At 38.7% G+C, this 20123-nt stretch overlaps 2 long non-coding RNA genes and 1 other non-coding gene across 3 annotated transcripts; all 3 read right to left on the bottom strand.

Moving 5' to 3' along the window:
* Positions 1–493: 493 nt before the first annotated feature.
* Positions 494–1078, bottom strand: LOC121967530. The gene is made up of 3 exons (XR_006107803.1): positions 1022–1078; positions 892–949; positions 494–639 (listed from the first exon to the last, which is right to left on the bottom strand). It is a non-coding gene; the product is annotated as an uncharacterized LOC121967530 (long non-coding RNA).
* A 172-nt stretch (positions 1079–1250) lies between these two features.
* On the bottom strand, positions 1251–2943 carry LOC121967483. The gene is made up of 3 exons (XR_006107786.1): positions 2888–2943; positions 2436–2496; positions 1251–1420 (listed from the first exon to the last, which is right to left on the bottom strand). It is a non-coding gene; the product is annotated as an uncharacterized LOC121967483 (long non-coding RNA).
* A 5851-nt stretch (positions 2944–8794) lies between these two features.
* Positions 8795–8900, bottom strand: LOC121993513. The gene has a single exon (XR_006115334.1). It is a non-coding gene; the product is annotated as a small nucleolar RNA R71 (small nucleolar RNA).
* Between the last annotated feature and the right edge of the window lie 11223 nt (positions 8901–20123).

The following is a 20123-nucleotide window of genomic DNA, read 5'->3' as shown; positions in this document are numbered from 1 at the left end:
AAATATTCTTTTTATAGCATCAAAAGGTATAATAGATATTGTACACATCAAGGTAGTATCCACAATTTACATTCCATGCAAATGCATGGATCATCCCAAGTTTTCAAAAATCAAATACGTTTCCTACTCAAATGTAATCTAGCATGCATTCAGCCCACTCGAACCTCACTTCATCAATTTCAACTCTGGAATACTTGAGATTTGTAAACTGTAAAAACACATAAATAATATATTAGTAAACCAAGACCAAAAATCATAGTTGAAAGAGAGAAGTCCGTTTTAGACCAAACAAATGGTATGCTACAACTTAACTTAAGAAGACCGTTTCCACAACCTCCAGATTCCTTGGGTGGGCAAGGAATGTTGCTTCCATGATTCTTAGCCTTGCTATCAGACTCAACGGTGGATAAAGATGAGTTATCTGGTCGCTCACCTGTGGAACGTCTCTGTCGTTTCCCAACAATTTCTCTGATGACATACTTCTTTTCCCTCTGTCTCCTACCAGCCTTGGAGGAATCAATTGCAGGTGTCTGAGAAGCAGTTCCCTTTACTATCTTTCCGCAACAATCTAAGCAAAGTTTGTAAGAGCAATTTGAGCAGCTTCTGTGAAAATCCACTAGTGAAGTCCTGCAATAATTACTGGTTCCAAGGGGGAAACAAGAAAAGAAAACAATATCAATCAAGTGAACATTTTAATGCATGATGAGACGATAACAAAGAACAGAATATGACCTAAAAATTAGAACTTGCTAAAGCAAAATAGAGGCACAAGTTTACAAATGACCATCTAAGAAACAGGGTTAGGACACATTATTCAGTTATTATGTCCATGATTTCAGAAACATAGCAAATTACGAAATTATCATAGGTGTTACAGATGTGAAGACATACCAGTTAACAAGCTCATTGTGAGGCTCATATACTCGAAGAAGTACACCAGAAAATCCACCTTTTGGATGATAGATCGATCAAGAGGATATCTAACTGGAGGAAGAAACTAGGCAATTGTTTTGAATCTTACCTTGATCCCCTTGCTTTACTTCCAGCTCATTTAATTGGTTCTGATAGATATGTTTCAACAAGGGAAGCAATTCAGATATCAATCTATATGTGTGCTCCTTATTATTAAACTTGTTTTGACCATTTGCCAGTTCCTGAAGATGATACAAATTGAATATGCACATAAAATTGTCATAAACCCAGTCTAACACCAGATTGGGTTTATGACAATTTTGATAAGTATTATGATTTGGTCACTCCTGATACTAGTCTTGTTAGTCCTGAGACTGATGCTAATCCTAAGACTAAAGAAATTGCAAAAAAGATGATGATAGTGGGTTTATGGTGCATACAGATAAAGCCAGAAAATAGACCTTCAATTAGCATGGTTATCAACATGTTGGAAGGAAGCATCATGGACCTGCAAATGCCACCAAAACCAAACTTCAGTTAGAGTGCCATTTGAAGATTATTAAATGATGCAATGTTGTTTTTGTTTCCACAGTATTCTGAACAATAAAACAAAATCAAGCCTGTATAACATTTGGCTTGAATGTAATTTGTGATCAAAGTAATTTCTTAATTCTGTTTTTTGTGGTGAGATTATATTGGAAAACAAATATTGTTTAAATGCTTGTTGACCTCATAATGTTGTAAAAGAGTCGCACAAATAATTGTTTATCATATGCCAAGCTAGTAATAGGGAGATATATATTCCCTTTAGCACCCATAGCAGTCAACAGGATAAGATAGTCCATTCAGATTAGAGAATTATATGAGAAAGATAGTTGTTGTTCTTTCCAATTTCCATCATTTTGATTGCAGAGGTGAAGAGTTTCTGTCTACCTCTAATTTTGTTTGTACATAATAACAACAAAGAGAAATTCTTGGCAAATAGTTTAGCAACAACTGGAATGTAGGAACAATTTCAAACTGTGATTGAATTAAGCCAATGAATTTTTATAGGATCTGCAAACTTTTCAGGGGTAGAAATATGCATCTAAATCTTTATGGGAGTCAAGTGAGACTAAACTTATTTCTAGTTAAAATTCTTCCCTGGACCAAGAATGTTTAGGATCTACTGAAATAGGAATGAAGAGGTCCAGCTAATGGATTCCAAAAATCAGAGAAAGTAACGACATTGTAAAGCTCATAATCGGGCACGCAAGCTTGAACCCCAAAAGATTTTTTTTTCTTCATATGTTGGAAACTTCATTCAAATCTCTTGCTGGAAAGATCAAAACAACTGACTAATTAATTATTAGAATTACTATATCACCCTAGTAATAGCTCCAATAATCAACGAGCTTGTCACTCAATTGGCAAAGTCTTTCCGGATCTGGTCTATCCTAAACCCTAAACCGTATTAGGAACTATTCAGATAATTAACTTGGTCATGAATCGATTTAACAAGAAGGTCAAAAGAAAATACTCACTTAATGATCAAAGCCTTTAAGTTGTATATGTAGCGCATCTAAGAAGCCCAACACACAAATCCTGTAGAAACAACAACAACAAAAAGAGGTAAATTTATAAGCCAGAAAACATGGCATATTAGTGAAAAGAATTAGCATAGACATAAAAGAAACTTGATAGTTCAAGGAATACATAAAACCAACTTAGCAACAAGAAATAACAACTCCTCAATCTAGCAAACAAAAATGATAAAATCAACTCAGGATAGTGTTTGAGGAAATTCATCAAACACATTGCATACATCAATCAATTAATACTTGCAATCAAGATATCAAGAAGATGAAACTCTAATATTTTTTAGTTTCCACTATACTTGAGTTTCTAGGTTACACATGCAAGAACATGGCCTTGACAAGCAAAGTTTCAAGCTTATTTGAGTTTCAAGAAATTTAACTGACGAAGAAGAAATCACCTGCCAATCTCAATTGCATAGTCTGACCACCACATTCTTTCGCGTCCATACCATCGCTACCACTGGACCAGAGATGATGTACTCCACAAGGGAACCAAAGAAGGGCTTCGCGGAGAGGTCGGTGTAGTGTTTCTCCACAAAGGAGCATTCCACGCCGACCAACTTCAACCCTGATCAACGCACAAAAATAACCAAGAAAATTTCTCGTTTCTTCTCTAAAGTAGATGGGGAAAACAAAAAAAGGATTGTAGTTGGTAAAATCTTCACCTTTCAAATAGAAACCTTTTTTCTCAAACCTACTAATAATTTCTCCAACCTTTCAACTTAAAAAAAAGGAAGAAGAAGGATTTTGGTGTTTCAGTAACATATCTACTATAAATTACGCAATGCAACGCCGAAGAATAGATGAACGAAGCAAAGGAATAAGAAATCAAGGGGGAGGGAGACGGAGAGCACACTAGGCCGCGTTGGACGTCGTTGGGCTTGATCATGATGAAGGTCTGTCTGTTCCATCGACGTGCTCGCTTCGTTTCTATCGCTTGCTTGCTGACATTGTCAAGGAGAATGATGACCGAAGGCACAACTTTCATAGAGTGGGAACAGAAACCCTAATCGGACTCAGCTCCATAGAAGATCCTGGCTAGAAGTACGAGTCTTTCCAAGTCAAAACTATAAAAGCCAATTGATTTGCTGGCAGCGGATGTTGACCACGACCTTCCGCATGGGGCTGGCCAGCGACTGGGCGTCCTTGGCATGTGCGGCGTCGCCGTCCGCGGGGTGGCCGACCGCTGGGTCGCCGAAGGCAACAGGGGCGATCGCGTGAGCGACGAAGAGTGGAGCTGAGATGGAGGAGCGGAGACCGGCGGGCGAGAATGAGTTGCTACCCTCTGCGTCCTCAGTCAAACACAAGGCAAGCTGTGCTGTGCATCGATCTAGGAAGGGGAAGAGGGAGATGAGGCTGAGAGAGATAGCCAGATGGCCAACGGCGAGGAGGAAAGTGGTGGATATACGGTGGACGGCGCGATATAGGTTTAGGTTTAGAGGGAAGAGTGAAGTGTTACAAATTTTGGCTAAATATTGGTGGGAAATTAAATTATTTTACTTTATCATAGACACCGGGTTTTAAAAACTGCTGTTAAAATCGGTGTCTATTAACGAAAAAAAGGCGCTCATAGACATCGGCTTCAAAAATCGATGTCTATGAGCAAAAATCTGCACTCATAGACACCAGTTTTTGGAAAAATTGGTGTAAAATACTCAAAGACATCGATTTTTGCTTAAAACCGTTGTTGTTCCACTGATGTCTATGAGGATTTTTGTTGTAGTGGAATTTGTTGAATGCATCATAGGGACTATAATTCATTCAGCTAATGGAGTCCTTAAGCAACTGTGAGAAGGAGGGTATTTACCTCAAGAACCTCCTCCTCGATTTATAGATCATCGAAGGCTCAACAAAGAGCTACACAAGAAATTCCTTAGTAGTTTTAAGTGAATGGTTGGTGGATCTGCTAACAAAGGGTTAAGCCAATTGTAATTATTTTCCTAGACTTGTACCTATAGGGAACACTGCTATTTTATTGACTAATATTTGCATGTTTCCCCAATTGTTTTAAGTGAACTTACAAATAAATACTTTAAAAAGAACATGCGATAATCATGATATCAAGAATAAGCATGTAAAATAGGCAGTCGCATGTATGTATTTTATTCTTGAATTGTAAATGAATATCTGATACTTACTTGTTCATTGCTTTCTGAGATTCATATATCTTCATAGCTCATCCTGTCATACTTGTAACAAATATGATGAATAAGCAGTTAGGTGGTGTAGTCACGGGATAACTTGTTTTTTGTAGATCATATCTCTCTGAAAATTTCTCAAGCGGGATACCATGATATAAAGAACTTTACCTGTTCTTATGTTCCAGTTCGGTTTCATGTCTCAGGTGGATTAAGAAGATCTATAAGCTGTAACACACTCTTGTATCTCGATCATAAGTGAATTATCCAGTAGATTCGAACTGATAAATGAAGACCAAGATGTCAATATATCTCGGTCGGGCTATTGCTCCCGAGCGAGTCTAGACTGATAAATGAGATTCCAAATGCTTATTGCACTTAGGTTGAGATGTCACTCCTGAGCAACCTTGGGACGTTAAGTAAACATCCCAGCATTGATATATTTCGATCAGGATATCACTCCCGAACGGCTCTGATCGAATGAGTGAGAACCAAATTGCTTATCATATTGCGGTCGGAATTGAACTTTTGAGCGAGCTTGAGCTAACAAGTGAATATCCAAGCGTTCATTATATTTCGATCGGGAAATCACTCCCGAGCGGGTCAATCTATGCTAGGAACATATCAAGAAGTTTGAAATTGCCTCTTATCAATTTGATGTTCAAAGCCTCCGGTTCCCCTTAAGGAAACCAGGTCGGTCACTTCTTAAGGTCCCCGATCGACTAGTGCTGAGCGAAGGAAACACGCTCGAAAGTTTATAGTCGTTGCTCAACTGTTAAGGGTTTAAAGTCTCTGGTTCTTCCTAAGGAAGTCAGGCCAATCACTCCTTAAGATCCCCGATCGACTAGTGCTGAGTGGAGGAAACACGCTCGGAAGTTTATAGTCGTTGCTCGACTGTTAGGGGTTTAAAATCTCTGGTTCCTCCTAAGGAAGCCAGGCCGGTCACTCCTTAAGATCCCTGATCGACTAGTGTTGAGTGGAAAAAACACGCTCGAACGTTTATAGTCGCTGCTCGACTACTAGGGGTTTAAAGTCTCCGGTTCTTCCTAAGGAAGCCAGGCTAGTCACTGTTGGTGCTGGAAATTCCGTTTTGTGTAAATCCCCTTACAAAAATTTGTACAAACACAGAACTTTTCCTAGCAACCCACATGCTCGATCAGACATGTGTTTGATCAATCAAGCAAGTTCTTGATTGATCAAAGTGCACCTTAATCAAAGCACAAGATCGCTAGCCTCTTGTGTTGGTATTCAAAATCGATATCCAAAATCGACACGAATAAAACAAAAACCAATTACGCAGCGGAATTAAAGAACTAGTTGTACCATTCTTCATTACTAAAGACCTCTTGATCTTCTACCATATTCCTCTCCTCTTCTTGGATGTCGTGTGGGCGACAATCTACCAAGACAACACCACCCTCTTTTCTTCTCTTCTAAAACCACCGGCCACAAAAGAGTCCCTAGGATGAGGCACCTTCTAATCTTCTTCCTTCTCTTCTTCTTCCTCTTCCTTCTCTTCTTCTTCCTCTTCTTTCTCTTCTTCCTCTTCTTGCTTTTCTTGCTCTTCTTCCCTTTCTTCAAGTCGCCGCCCACAAGTGGATGGGAAGGGGTGCCGGCCACCAAGGGAGAAGGGGCCGCCAGCCACCAAGGGAGAAGGAGGGGCGCCGGCCACCAAGGAGGAGGAGGAGATAAGGGAGCCGACCCTAAGCAAGGAGGAGGAGAGGGAAAGGGGGAAGGAGAATAGGTTTGTGTCGCCAGCCCTAGGAGGAAGAGAGGGGGTAGCAACCACAAGAAGAGAAGGGATTGTGGAGAATAAGAAAGTTAAGTTTTAGGGGCCACATCCTACTTCTTTTTATAGACTTGCCATCGGTTACAAGGAAAGAAAAATTAACAACATTTTGTTTAGAAAAAATATAAATAAACTTTTTATGTGCGTAGATCTTATGATCATTTATACATGTTTTGACGCACATTCACTTACTTTATTCATGTATATTCTATGCATGTTCACCTCTCTTAGCATATATTCTATATAAATATTCTTTTGTTCGGAGATCTACTCTTTGTATGTTTTCTTGTTGATAGGACACGATTTGGAGCAAAAATGAAGCTTAAATGGAGTCTAGAGCTTCCAAGGTGTTCAGGTCGTGTGGGATTTCCAGCACTGCAGACCAAAAGTTAAATAACCATAACTTTCTGTTTAATTGGAGTTATGAGTCATTCCAAATATCAAAATGTAGATAACTTCAAGATCGACAACATTTATGAATACCCCAACTCAAGATAACCACGTTAAGAGGCACTAAAATGGCTTACAAGTAGAGGCACGGCCCTGATACACGGCTGTGTCAATTCTGCATGGTCGTGCCACTTAACCAGTGCAGAAGATAGGCATGGCCATGTCAACTCGCATGGTCATGCCACTTAACCAGTGCAAAAGATAGGCATGGTTGTGTCAACTCACATGACCGTGCCACTTAACCAATGTAGAAGATAGGCATGGCCGTGCGGATCTCACACGGTCGTGACACGGGTCGTGCGGCACCCGTACCTTACCGTATAAAAGGGTCAAGAACCCTATTCATTGGGGGATCTTTGGTTCAGGACTTCATTCCTCTCCTTGGGAAAGGGTTCTCCCCTTCGAGGGAAACCCTAGAGCTTCATCCACCGCCGTCCCTTAACGTTCTGTCCATCTCCAGAGCAAGGAGGCATCCCCAAGACATCGGAAACCTCGGCAAGCATCTCTTCTTCCCCTTCTTCTCACATCAAGGGTTGTAAGTATGCTTTACTTTATGTTTTGGGGTTGTTCTTCCCTCACAATGGAGTAGATCTCCTTGTCTATGGATGTAGGGAGTAGTTTTGGATAGGATTTGATGTAAGACTCATGTTTGTGTCTTTACTCATTGGATGATTTCTCTTGCTTTGTTTCTATTTAATATGCATGAGACTTGTTGCCTTGTCATGTTAATTGATTGTATAGGAATTGGTAATTTTGTAAAGAGAGGATCTTAGATCGTATACCCGAGGGGCCCTAGTGATAGGGGTAACTTGTTCACAGACGTCTAGGATACTCCCTTGAAATGAGAGGTAACTTCTCCACAAAGAAGTAAGAGACCAAACCAAACCCCTATCTCTATCCCCAATAATACTGATTAGATTTGTATTCTTGTGATCTATCGAGGCGCCCTAGTGATAAGGGTTAACCATAATAGGATTTCACATGGATCTTCTCTGATTAGTAGTTAAGGATAGTAGCTTTAACTTCCGATGAAGGTATGTTGATTGACAATGAGGAAAAGATAGAACATGATACATCAAGTACCACTACAACGAAACTGAAATCCTAGAATCCATTTCCCAAAGCTCAATTCCCTCCAAGATTGATTCTCTCATCCTTCTCTTTCTCTCTTCAATCACTCTCGTTAGTTTGCAAGCGCCAAAGCCAACTTTCGACCGTCTAGATAACTTACTTTGCGGCATCTCTGGTGCTTAATCAACAGTCCCTGTGGTTTGACAATCTTATTTATTACTGACGATGAATCCGTGCACTTGTGAAATCGTAACAAGTTTTTGGCGCCATTGCCAAGGGTTGTTCGCATTAACATTAGTATATTAGAAATTTAGTCTATCTAGACTTGTGAATAGTTTTTGTTTTTCCATTTTCATAATTCAAAAAAAACCTACAATATATTTCTTGTCTTTAAATTCTGCATTTTGTTTCTTGTTTTTCATATAGCATTTTATTTCTTATCTTTAATTCTTCATTTTTTTTTTTAATATTGATGAGCAATAACATGTCAAGCGGGCCCTTAAGAGATTTCTCTGCACCCATTTCTACAAGATTCTTATCTCCCATTATGCAGCCTCATATTGATACAGAATGTTTTCGACTAGACCCAGAGTTAATTTTCATGATACAAGGTCACAAATTTGGAGGAGAAGTATCAAAAAGTCCTTATCTACACCTTGAGACATTTCTAGAGCTTTGTGATATGGTGAATTGTGAAGGAGTGTCAGCAAATGCAGTTCGATTGATGGCATTTTCTTTTAGTATCAAGGATAAAGCAAGGACTTAGTTATATTCTCTCCATCCTCAAAGCATCACAAGTTGGGAGCAATTAGAGAAGCAATTTCTAGATCATTTTTTCCCTCCAAGTAGAACAATTTATATGAGGAATTGCATCACAAATTTTGCTCAGGCATATGGAGAATCATTATTTGAAGCATGGGACAGATTCAAGAGTCTACAAAGACAGTGCCCTCATCATGGTTTGGAAAAATGGCTGACCCTGCATATATTCTATAGGGGAATTTCTTTCTCAGATAAGAGTTTGTTAGATTCATCAACTGGAGGTTCTTTTATGGACAAGAGTGTAGACGAAGCATATACATTGATTGATTAAGTAGCATTGAACCTCCATGAATGGTCAAGCAAAAGTTGGATGGAATCTCCCTCAGAAATTCAAGAAGTAGAAGCAATATATACAAGAGAGCCTGTTAAACAAAATGCAGTTCAACCACCCAAAAATGTTGAAATTCACAAGTCACAGAATAAGGAGTTTAAACATTTGGGGGAAAAGATTAATAGCATAGTTTCAAAATGGTTCAAAGAGGACCTTCCTCCTATACAGACAAGATTTAGTGTAAATGATAATGATACTAAGTTGAGAAGTGGCAAGAATCATGAAGAACTTCTGAAAAAGGATTTGTACAAAATTGAGGAGATGAACAGTAGAAGACCACAAGAACTCAGTTTCATTACTCTAGGAAGTTCCCAAAGGCTGCAAGTACCTTTCCCTCAATGGTTGATCACATCAACACTAGATAAGCAAGTTGGACCTCCTCCGCAAGCTCAAAGGGAATATGGGAAAAAGGAAGTATCTTTCCCAAGACCTTCACTAAAGGTTCCTTTTTCATAAAGGCTAGTAAGGGTCAATGAAAATGAAGACTTTGGCAAATTCTGTGACACTAATATGGTTGAGTGTAGATTTCTGGATGTATATTAAGATGAGGACTCTTCAAATGAGGATTGTGATGATAATGTAGTGGATAACAAGTTTTTAGCTTTACCTTCTAGGGTTACAAGGTGTTATGATGAAATTGAATTTTTAGATGATGAATGTGATGTGGTAGATCAACTTAAAACTATAAATGAAGTTAGTGATCCTCCTATAGATGATTCTCCCACTGAGGATATTGGTGTTGGTTTATTTTTTGATACTTGTGTTGATGACGATGTTATGAAAGGAAGTGTAGGGAGATGTGTTGTAGAAGCAGCATCTCAAGAATCACCTCCTTTACCCACACAACCTTCTGAGATTATGAGAGTTGCAAGGATTGAACATGTTGTGGGCCAATGTATAGGAACTGTGCAATAGAGGCAGAGTCCCAAGAATCACCACCTTTACTTGCACCACCACCTGAGCCAGAGCTAGAGCCATCATTTAATTCAGAAGAGGTCACATCCACATGTTTAGAAATTTTAGGTATCTCTCGGCAAAGCAAGGTTAGTATCTCTAGTGATCTTTTGAAAAATTTTATAGAAGTACCTATAATTAATTTTGTTGGATGTGATTCAATTTTTTATACATATTCAGTTCATGCTAATATGGTTCTAGTTCCTTCTAATATAGCATGCTTGGGAGAGGTATGTTTTTCTTTTGGGTGTGCAGATTCCCATGGGGCATATAATTGGAAGCTCGATCTGAACCGTCTTCGACCACCTGAAAGAACTTCAAAGAAGATGAAGATGGAGAGAGTTATACTTTACTCTGTAGCTCCTTTGATGAAAGCTCTCTCCATAATAAGAGCCCTTGGTAGGAGGGTGTTGAAATATCTTACCCCTCCAAGAGCGAGATTTCTATGAATTTAATGAGGTGGTCGAGCTAATAACCTTAAACAAGCGCTTCTTGGGAGGCAACCCAAGTTCATTTTCTTTGTTTTCATTCATTGGTTTAGTTCTTTCTAGTTTCATTTCTTTCTTTATAATAAACATGTATCCTCTACTTAATTTTTGTTGTCTACTTTCTTTTATAGTACTTAAAGATTAGGAGGAGTGCAACTACATGGTGGAGAAGTTAATGACATCATTGGGTAACTTCTCCTACTTTAAATCTCCTCCACATTGTTTTTAGTTTTCATTAGGACAATGAAAAGTTTAAGTCTGGGGGGATGCATTTGGTTTAATTTAGTTTTTGCTTTTGCATACTTCTTTTTTCCTAATAAAATTTGCTAGTTGCATCATTCATCACATCATGATTGTTTGTTCCTTAATGCAAAATACTAGCATGTTTCATCTAGATATTTATATTGTGCTATTTGGTATGATAGTATGTCTATTGATCTTTATTTTCCTATCCATAGTAGCATGAAGTGAGCATTGTTATTACTAGAAGAATTTGAATGTTGGCCTAGTTTTAGGATCTCTTCACATTATGCTTGACTTTGATGGTAGATATTTTTAAAAATAGTCATGATACATAGAACCGGACTAGTACTCTTGATTCTATGGTGACCTCTCAACTATATTTTGATTACTGGATAAACTTAGATCATGTAAGCTCATTTGGAAAAATCAATCCCAAAAAATAAAAAAAATGATGAAAGTTTGTTCAAGTTTGATACTTTGCAAACATAAAAAAAAAAGAAGAAGAAAAATAAGGGATAAAAAAATAGTTATCGTGAGTGGAAACTAGCAATTCACCCCTTTGAGACCAAGTTAGGTTACTGGAGAAATGAATGTTATGTTTCTCTTGATACTGAGTATTCCTTTGAGACCTTGTGTAGACGATGCATAACATTTTTGAGTGGAACGAACCTTACGTGTGGCAGGTAAGTGCCTATCGCTAGAAGTATGAGGAACACGGTTAAATGAAAAATTGACTAGGCTTAGAGATTGATACTTGAAAAAGTTAGGCCACTTATTACACTGAGCACGGAGAACATCTACTTAGGCTACGCTCAAATAATTCTTGTATCATGCTCATCAATGAAACTATATGATAGGTTTATATTGATTCATTAGGGATTATTAAATGTTATCTACGCACATAAATCTAGATTGCATGTTTTGCTTGGGAACAAGCAAAGGTTCAAGTCTGGGGGTGTGATGTGCGTAGATCTTATGATCATTTATACATGTTTTGATGCACATTCACTTACTTTATTCACGTATATTCTATGCATGTTCACCTCTCTTAGAATATATTCTACATAAATATTCTTTTATTCAGAGATCTACTCTTTGTATGTTTTCTTGTTGACAGAACGCGATTTGGAGCAAAAATGAAGCTTAAGTGGAGTCTAGAGCTTCCAAGGTGTTTGGGTCGTGTGGGATTTCCAACACTGCAAACCAAAAGTTAAATGACCATAACTTTCTGTTCAGTTGGAGTTATGAGTCATTACAGATATCAAAATGTAGATAACTTCAAGATCGACAACTTTTATGAAGACCCCAACTCAAGATAACCATGTTAAGAGGCACTAAAACAGCTTACAAGTAGAGGCATGGCCCTGATACACGGCTGTGTCAATTTTGCACGGCTGTGCCACTTAACCAGTGCAGAAGATAGGCATGGCCATGTCAACTCGCATGGTCATGCCACTTAACCAGTGCAAAAGATAGGCATGGCTGTGTCAACTCGCACGGCTGTGCCACTTAACCAGTGCATAAGATAGGCATGGTCGTGTCAACTCGCACGGTCGTGCCACTTAACCAGTGCTGAAGATAGGCATGGCCATGTCAACTCGCACGATCGTGCCACTTAACCAGTGCAGAAGATAGGCATGGCCATGTTAACTCGCACGGTTATGCCACTTAACCAGTGTAGAAGATAGGCATGGTAGTACGGATCTCACACGGCCATGACACGGGTCGTGCGGCACCCGTACCTTACCCTATAAAAGGGTCAAGAACCCTATTCATTGGGGGATATTGGGTTTGGGACTTCATTCCTCTCCTTGGGAAAGGGTTCTCCCCTTCGAGGGAAACCCTAGAGCTTCATCCACTATCGTCCCTTAACGTTCTGTCCATCTCCAGAGCAAGGAGGCATCCCAAAGACATCAGAAACCTCGCCAACCATCTCTTCTTCCCCTTCTTCACACATCAAGGGTTGTAAATATATACTTTACTTTATGTTTTGGGGTTATTTTTCCCTCACAATGGAGTAGATCTCCTTTTCTATGGATGTAGGGAGTAGTATTGTATAGGATTTGATGTAAGACTCATGTTTGTGCCTTTACTCGTTGGATGATTTCTTTTGCTTCGTTTCTATTTTATATGCATGAGACTTGTTGCCTTGTCATGTTAATTGATTGTGTAGGAATTGCTAATTTCGTAAAGAGAGGATCTTAGATCGTATACCTGAGGGGCCCTAGTGACAGGGGTAACCCGTCCACGGACGTCTAGGATATTCCCTTAAAAGGAGAGGCAACTTCTCCACAAGGAAGTAAGAGACTAAACCAAACCCCTATCTCTATCCCCAATGATACTGATTAGATTTATATTCTTGTGATCTACCGAGGCACCCTAGTGACAGGGGTTAGCCGTAATAGGATTTCACAGGGATCTTCTCTGATTAGTACTTAAGGATAGTAGCTTTAACTTTCGGCAAAGGTATGTTGATTGACAATGAAGAAAAGATAGAATATGATACATCAAGTTCTACCACAACGAAACCGAAATCCAAGAATCCATTTCCCAAAGCTCAATTCCCTCCAAGATCGATTCTCTCATCCTTCTCTTTCTCTCTTAAATCACTCTCATTAGTTTGCAAGCGCCAAAGCCAACTTTCGACCATCTAGATAACTTACTTTGCGACATCTCTAGTGCTTAATCAACAGTCCCTGTGGTTCGACAATCTTATATATTATTGACGACGAATCTGTGCACTTGCGGAATCGTAACAACTTTGTTAAACTAAACCAAGTTAAGTTAAACCGAACCAAGTTAAGTTAAACAAAACCAAGTTAAGTTAAACCAAACCAAGTTAAGTTAAACCAAACCAAGTTAAATTAAACCAAACCAAGTTAAGTTAAACCAAACCTGGTTATGGATGGGCGGATGCGAGGCTTTATAGAGGCTACAACAGGAACTGAGAGAAGGAATTGGTTTTGGACTCCTGATGGACTTGAGCTTCCTATGTTCGACCAGAATACCCAACTCAAGTTCATCAATAATAACCCATACCACTAAAGGGTCATTATTGAACTACCGCACCAATCCCATATTACAATATGGGTTCCTACTTATCATTAGTGCGTTAATCTCCCTGTGTTTAAGATATCGTATATCCGTTAATTAAATGAGTTACTGACAACTCACTTAATTAACATCTGGGTCCAAGAGTAGTACCACTCAATTTTATTATCATGTCAGACTAAGTCCACTTGCATGGTTTACATGATAATCCTTATGAGTTCCTCAAGGGGACATTATCAACCTAAATAAATATATAGGACACAGTTTCCTTTTATAATCAACACCCCATATAAATGGTACTATCTTCCAACTTATCGGGCCTATTGATTTAACGAATAAATCTCACCCATTAATAAGTTAAAGAAATAAATACTAAGTATATGTGTTTGTTATTATATCGGGATTAAGAGTACGCACATCCATAATAATAGAGGTTCTGTTCTTTTATGGAGTCAGTATAAATCGAACAACCTCAAATTGTCCTGCTCAATACACACATAGTGTACTAGTGTAATTTTATAGTCAAGACAAACTAATACCGAATTACACTACAACTGTTCCAATGGTTTATCCCTATCCATCTTGGTTGTGAGCTACTATTTATAATTTATAAGGAACCGATAACATGATCTTCTGTGTGACACCACACACCATGTTATCTACAATATAAATTAAATAGACAACTGCATTGACATATATATAAATATAAAATGCAGACATTTACCAAAAGTGATTCTCATTTCAAAATATCTTAAAAACAGATGTTCATAAAAAAACTAGGCTTATAGTATACATCCCAACAATCTCCCACTTATACTAAAAGACTATGTTGCCATACATCTTATTTTCATCCCCTCAACATGCCCATCAAAAGCTCTCGCCGGAAGGGCCTTAGTGAAAGGATCTGTCAGGTTATTCGCTTATGCAATCTTTGTGACAACAACTTCTCCTCGCTTTACGATGTCTCGTATCAGGTGGTACTTGCACTCAATGTGTTTACTTGCCTTATGGGCTCGTGGTTCCTTCGAGTTCGCTACTGCACCACTATTATCACAATAAATTGTGATAATTTTGGGCAAACTAGGAATCACATCTAAGTTCATCAAGAAGTCTCTGAGTCATACAGCTTCTTTGGCTGCCTCAGAGGCTGCCACATACTCAACTTCCATGGTGGAGTGTGAAACACATTTCTGCTTAACACTCCTCCATGCTATGGCTCTACCTCCCAAAGTAAACATATACCCCGAGGTTGATTTACTACTGTCCCTATCTGATTGAAAGTCTGAATCCGTGTAACCCATAGGGAGCAAATCATCTGCCTGGTAAGCCAGCATATAATCTCTAGTCCTTCTCAGGTACTTTAATATATGCTTTACGACAATCCAATGTCCTGGTCCTGGGTTACTTTGATATCTGCTAACCATGCCCACGGCAAAACAGATATCCGGTTTCGTACATAGCACCGCATACATTAGGCTTCCTACAGCCAAAGAATAAGGAACTGCCTTCATCTCCTCTATCTCCTTTGGTGTCTTAGAAGACATCTCTTTAGATAAAGGTACTCCAAGCCGAAAAGGTAGAAAACCTTTTTTGGAGTTTTTCATGCTAAAATGAGCTAAGATAGTATCGATGTATGAAGCTTGGGATAAGCACAACATCCTTTTCTAGCGATCCGTTATTACTTTGATCCTAAGAATATGCCCACATTCTCCCAATTCCTTTATATCAAACTGCTTGGACAACCATATCCTTACGTCTGACAACACTTTGACATTGTTGCCAATGAGCAAAATATCATCTACGTATAGTATAAGAAATACCACTACGTTTCTATCACTTTTCTTGTATACACAAGACTCATCCGGACATCAAATAAATCCATAAGACTGGATCACTTCAGAAAATTGGATGTTCCAAGATCTTGAAGATTGCTTCAGTCCATAAATGGACCGATTGAGTTTACATATAAGATGCTCTTTACCCTTTGCAATGAATCCCTCTGGTTGCTTCAAATGGATGTTTTCTTCAAGACTTTCGTTAAGGAAAGCTGTCTTGACATCCATTTGCTCAACCTCATAATCCATATGAGCAGTAATAGATAAAAGAATCCGGATAGACTTAAGCATGACTACCAACGAAAAGGTTTCCTCATAATCGATTCCTTCTTTCTGAGTATACCCCTTCGCGATAAGCCTTGCTTTAAAGGTTTCCACCTTCCCATCCGCCCCTCTTTTCCTTTTGTAGACCCATTTACATTCAATAGCTTTTACACCATTTGGTGGTTCTGTAAGCTCCCAGACTTGATTAGATTACATACATTCTATTTCAGAGTTCATTGCACTTTGCCAAGATGCTGCAACTTTATCTTGGTGTACTGCATCATATGTCTAGGGATCAGGTTCATGTTCACCAGGAATCAAGTCCGAAGACTCTCCCAAAAACATGAATCTATCAGGTTGCCGAATAACCCTCCCATTATGACGAGGCACTACCTGTAATTATGCATCATTTGTAACACGTGTTACAGTTTCTTGTGGTATCTCATCTTATACCGTTGGTACTAAATTAGACGTGTCCTCTCTTATTTCCTCAAGAACAATTTTACTCATGAGCTTGTGGTTCATTACATAGACTTCTTCTAAAAATCGGGCATTGGTGCTAACAATGACCTTCTGATCTTTAGGACTATAAAATAAACCACCTTTCATTCCTTTAGGATAACCCACAAACAAGTGAACTTCTGTACGTGATTCCAACTTATCAGCATCTCCCTTCAGCACATATGCTGGACTACCCCAAATCCAAATGTGTTTCAAACTAGGCTTACGCTCATTCCACAATTCTATGGGAGTAGAGAGTACTGACTTGGAAGGTACCAAGTTTAGAATGTACGTCGTCGTTTCCAAAGCGTATCCCCAAAATAAATTTGGTAATTCTAAATAACTCATCATTGATCTAACCATTTCCATAAGAGTCCTATTCCTTCATTCCACCACACCATTCTATTGAGGTGTACCAGATGCAAATAATTGGGATTGAATCCCGACCTCTGATAAGTAATTCCTAAACTCTCCTAAGAGGTACTCTCCACCACGATCTGACTGTAGTGTATTGATACTTTTACCATGATGTTTCTCCACATCAGCCTTGTACTCTTTGAACTTGTCAAAGCATTCAGACTTACGGTGCATCAAGTAAATGTACCCATATCTCGAATAGTCATCTATAAAAGAGATAAAATATTAGAAACCACCTCTCGCCTGGATAGTCATAGGTCCACATAAATCAGAATGAACCAATTCTAACACTTCTTTGGCACTATACCCCTGTGCCTTAAAAGGACTCTTGGTCATTTTTCCTTTTAAGCAAGATTCACAGGTTGAAAAGTTTTCCACTACCAATGAATCCAAAGGTCCATCGTCCATTAATCTTTGAATTCTACTCAAGTTAATATGACCTAGCCTTAGATGTCAAAGATATGTTTGGTTCATTTTCGAAGGCTGATTTCTCTTATTAGAATTAGAAGATGTGTTATTAATTTCCATTTGTTGCATCGTGGGAGTTATTGGATTAAGAGTGTACAAATTATCAACCAACGTACTAGAACAGACAATCATCCTATTTTTCTTGATAACTACTTTATCATCAAAAGAAACAGAATATCCATCCATGAACAATTTAGAAACTGAAATCAAGTTCTTTCTAAAAGATGATACGTAAAGACAATTTCTCAAAATCAATATTTTATTCCTATTAAAAGATAAATAAATATCTCCCACTGCAACAGCTGCCACTCTCGTAGTATTGCCCATGTAGACGGTGATCTACCCTTCATGTAGTCGTCGAGTTTCCTGAACCCTGTAATGAATTGCAGACATGATCAGTGGCTCCCATATCTACACACCAGGTACAGGTTGATAACATCGCTAAACATGTTTCGACGACTAATGAATAAGATATACCTTTATTGTTCTCGTTTCTGCGAGGACAGTTCATCAAATGAGCGATCATCTTGAGGATATGATCCCTCACGGGTGTCCCCTCAGTCATGGTGATCGTCATTAAGTTTATCATGGCCTCCTGCCTGGCAGCCTGATTCTGGTTTCCGAAGAGTTCCTTGAGATTGAACATCATGTCATAGGTAGTGGGTAAGGTCTGATGCTGATGTTGCAGTACATTTGACATAGAAGTCAAAATATAACATCGCGTCATCTCATCTGCCTTGACCCATTTCCCATGTCTGTCAATCTCCTCTTCACTAGAATCATTATCAGACACATTAGGACAGACCTAAAAAAGTACGAACTTATATCTTTCAGCAGTTAAGACAATGCCCAAGTTTCATTTCCAATCAATATAATTGGGACTAGTAAGTTTGTTTTCTTTTAAAATAACATCAAGAGGATTGAAAGCCATTTTGAAATCCTGAGAATCACAAAATAAAATATTTGGTCAAAACTTTAGAATTTAAAATAATATTGATTCCACGAACAATATAATTTAAATTCACCAACACCTCAAAACACCATGAATTTTGTATGCCATGATAGTGTGGGCGTATACTAATTCAAACATTTGTAAGAGGAGATTTTACCCATTAATTTTTTTATCCTGTCAACTTAACTTTATGACAAATAAAATTAATAGTTGGTTTGTCTTCAGTCACACAAATAATAGCAGTGACTCTGATGGGGAGGATACTATTAAGTGCGTCTAAGTGTATACCATTACTTGATACTTAGTCCATTAATTAGAATTGTGCCCCTTCAGATGGAGAATATCACACAAACCTAAATAATTTCTTATAATCATCCATAAAGGAATTTTGATCTAGTGATCCGCAAACAAACTCATCCGATATAGAAGAAGACACTTAAAGTCAACGCGCAAGTTTAAATCCATTACTTACAAACCAGTAATGGAGACCGTGGAATTTATTTAAATAATTCCTCTCCCACTTAGTTATTCAAAATCGAGGAATTTTAACATGTACACACATCACACATGCACACAAACACAGCATATAAAGACAATAAATATGAAAATAAATTTCCAACTATTATGGCTTCATCCATCGCTGCCCTCCGTATGACACCAGCCCTAGCCGCCGCCAACCCTAGCTAGGTGAGGAGGAGAAAACCTAGCTATCGACCCTAGGGTTTATGTCGTCGCGTCTATCTTGCTTCCTTCTTCGTCGCGCCTCCGGTCCTCAAGGTAGCACCACGCATAGCAAGCCGCAACAATAAGAAATAAAAAATTACATTTATCGATCCTATATTCGACGAAAAAATGTACATGTAATCTAGATCAAACAAAATGTAAAATAAACTAATACAGCTTCAGCTGTATTTAATAATTACAATCATGCGCACACAAAATACCCTTGATATGTCCGAGGGTTCAAATCACATACAAACACAATAGACCATAATAGTTGGAACTAGGATGTCTGCAATCACAGAGTTAATCTATTTTGCATATCCTACTATTATCCTACCTAAATTATATATGAATAGTGCATAATTTAACTGAAAACCAATCACACAGAACCAGAAACACATGCTCTGATACCACTTGTTGGTGCTAGAAATTATGTTCTATGTAAATTCCCTGTACAAAAATTTGTACAGGCACAAAATTTTTCCTTGCAACCCACATGCTCGAATAGACATATGTTTGATCAATCAAGCAAGTTCTTGATTGGTCAAAGCGCACCTTGATCGAAGCACAAGATCGATGGCCTCTTATTTTGGTATTTAAAATCGATACCAAAATTGACACAAAGAAAACAAAACCAATTACGTAGCGGAATTAAAGAACTAGTTGTACCTTTCTTCGTACCTAAAGACCTCTTGATCTTCTACTGTATTCCTCTTCTCTTCTTGGACGTCGTGTGGGCGACGATCTACCAAGACAACACCATCCACTTTTCTTCTCTTCCAAAACCACCGGCCATAAAAGAGTTGCTAGGATGTGGCACATTCTAATCTTCTTCCTTCTCTTCTTCTTCCTCTTCTTTATCTTCTTCCTCTTCTTGCTTTTCTTGCTCTTCTTCCCTTTCTTTAAGCCACCTCCCACAAGTGGATGGGAAGGGGCACTGGCTACCAAGGGAGAAGGGGTCGCTGACCACCAAGGGAGAAGGGGGGGGGGGGGGGGGCGCCGGCCACCAAGGAGGAGGAGGGGATAAGGGTGTCAGCCCTAAGCAAGGAGGAGGAGAGGGAAAGGGGGAAGCAGAATAGGTTTGTACCACCGGCCCTAGGAGGAAGAGAGGGGGCGGCAACCACAAGAAGAGCAGGG

The sequence above is a fragment of the Zingiber officinale genome, chromosome 1B, assembly GCF_018446385.1.
Source record: "Zingiber officinale cultivar Zhangliang chromosome 1B, Zo_v1.1, whole genome shotgun sequence".
NCBI classification, from domain to species: Eukaryota; Viridiplantae; Streptophyta; class Magnoliopsida; order Zingiberales; family Zingiberaceae; genus Zingiber; species Zingiber officinale.
This window is presented reverse-complemented; position numbering and strand designations above follow the sequence as displayed.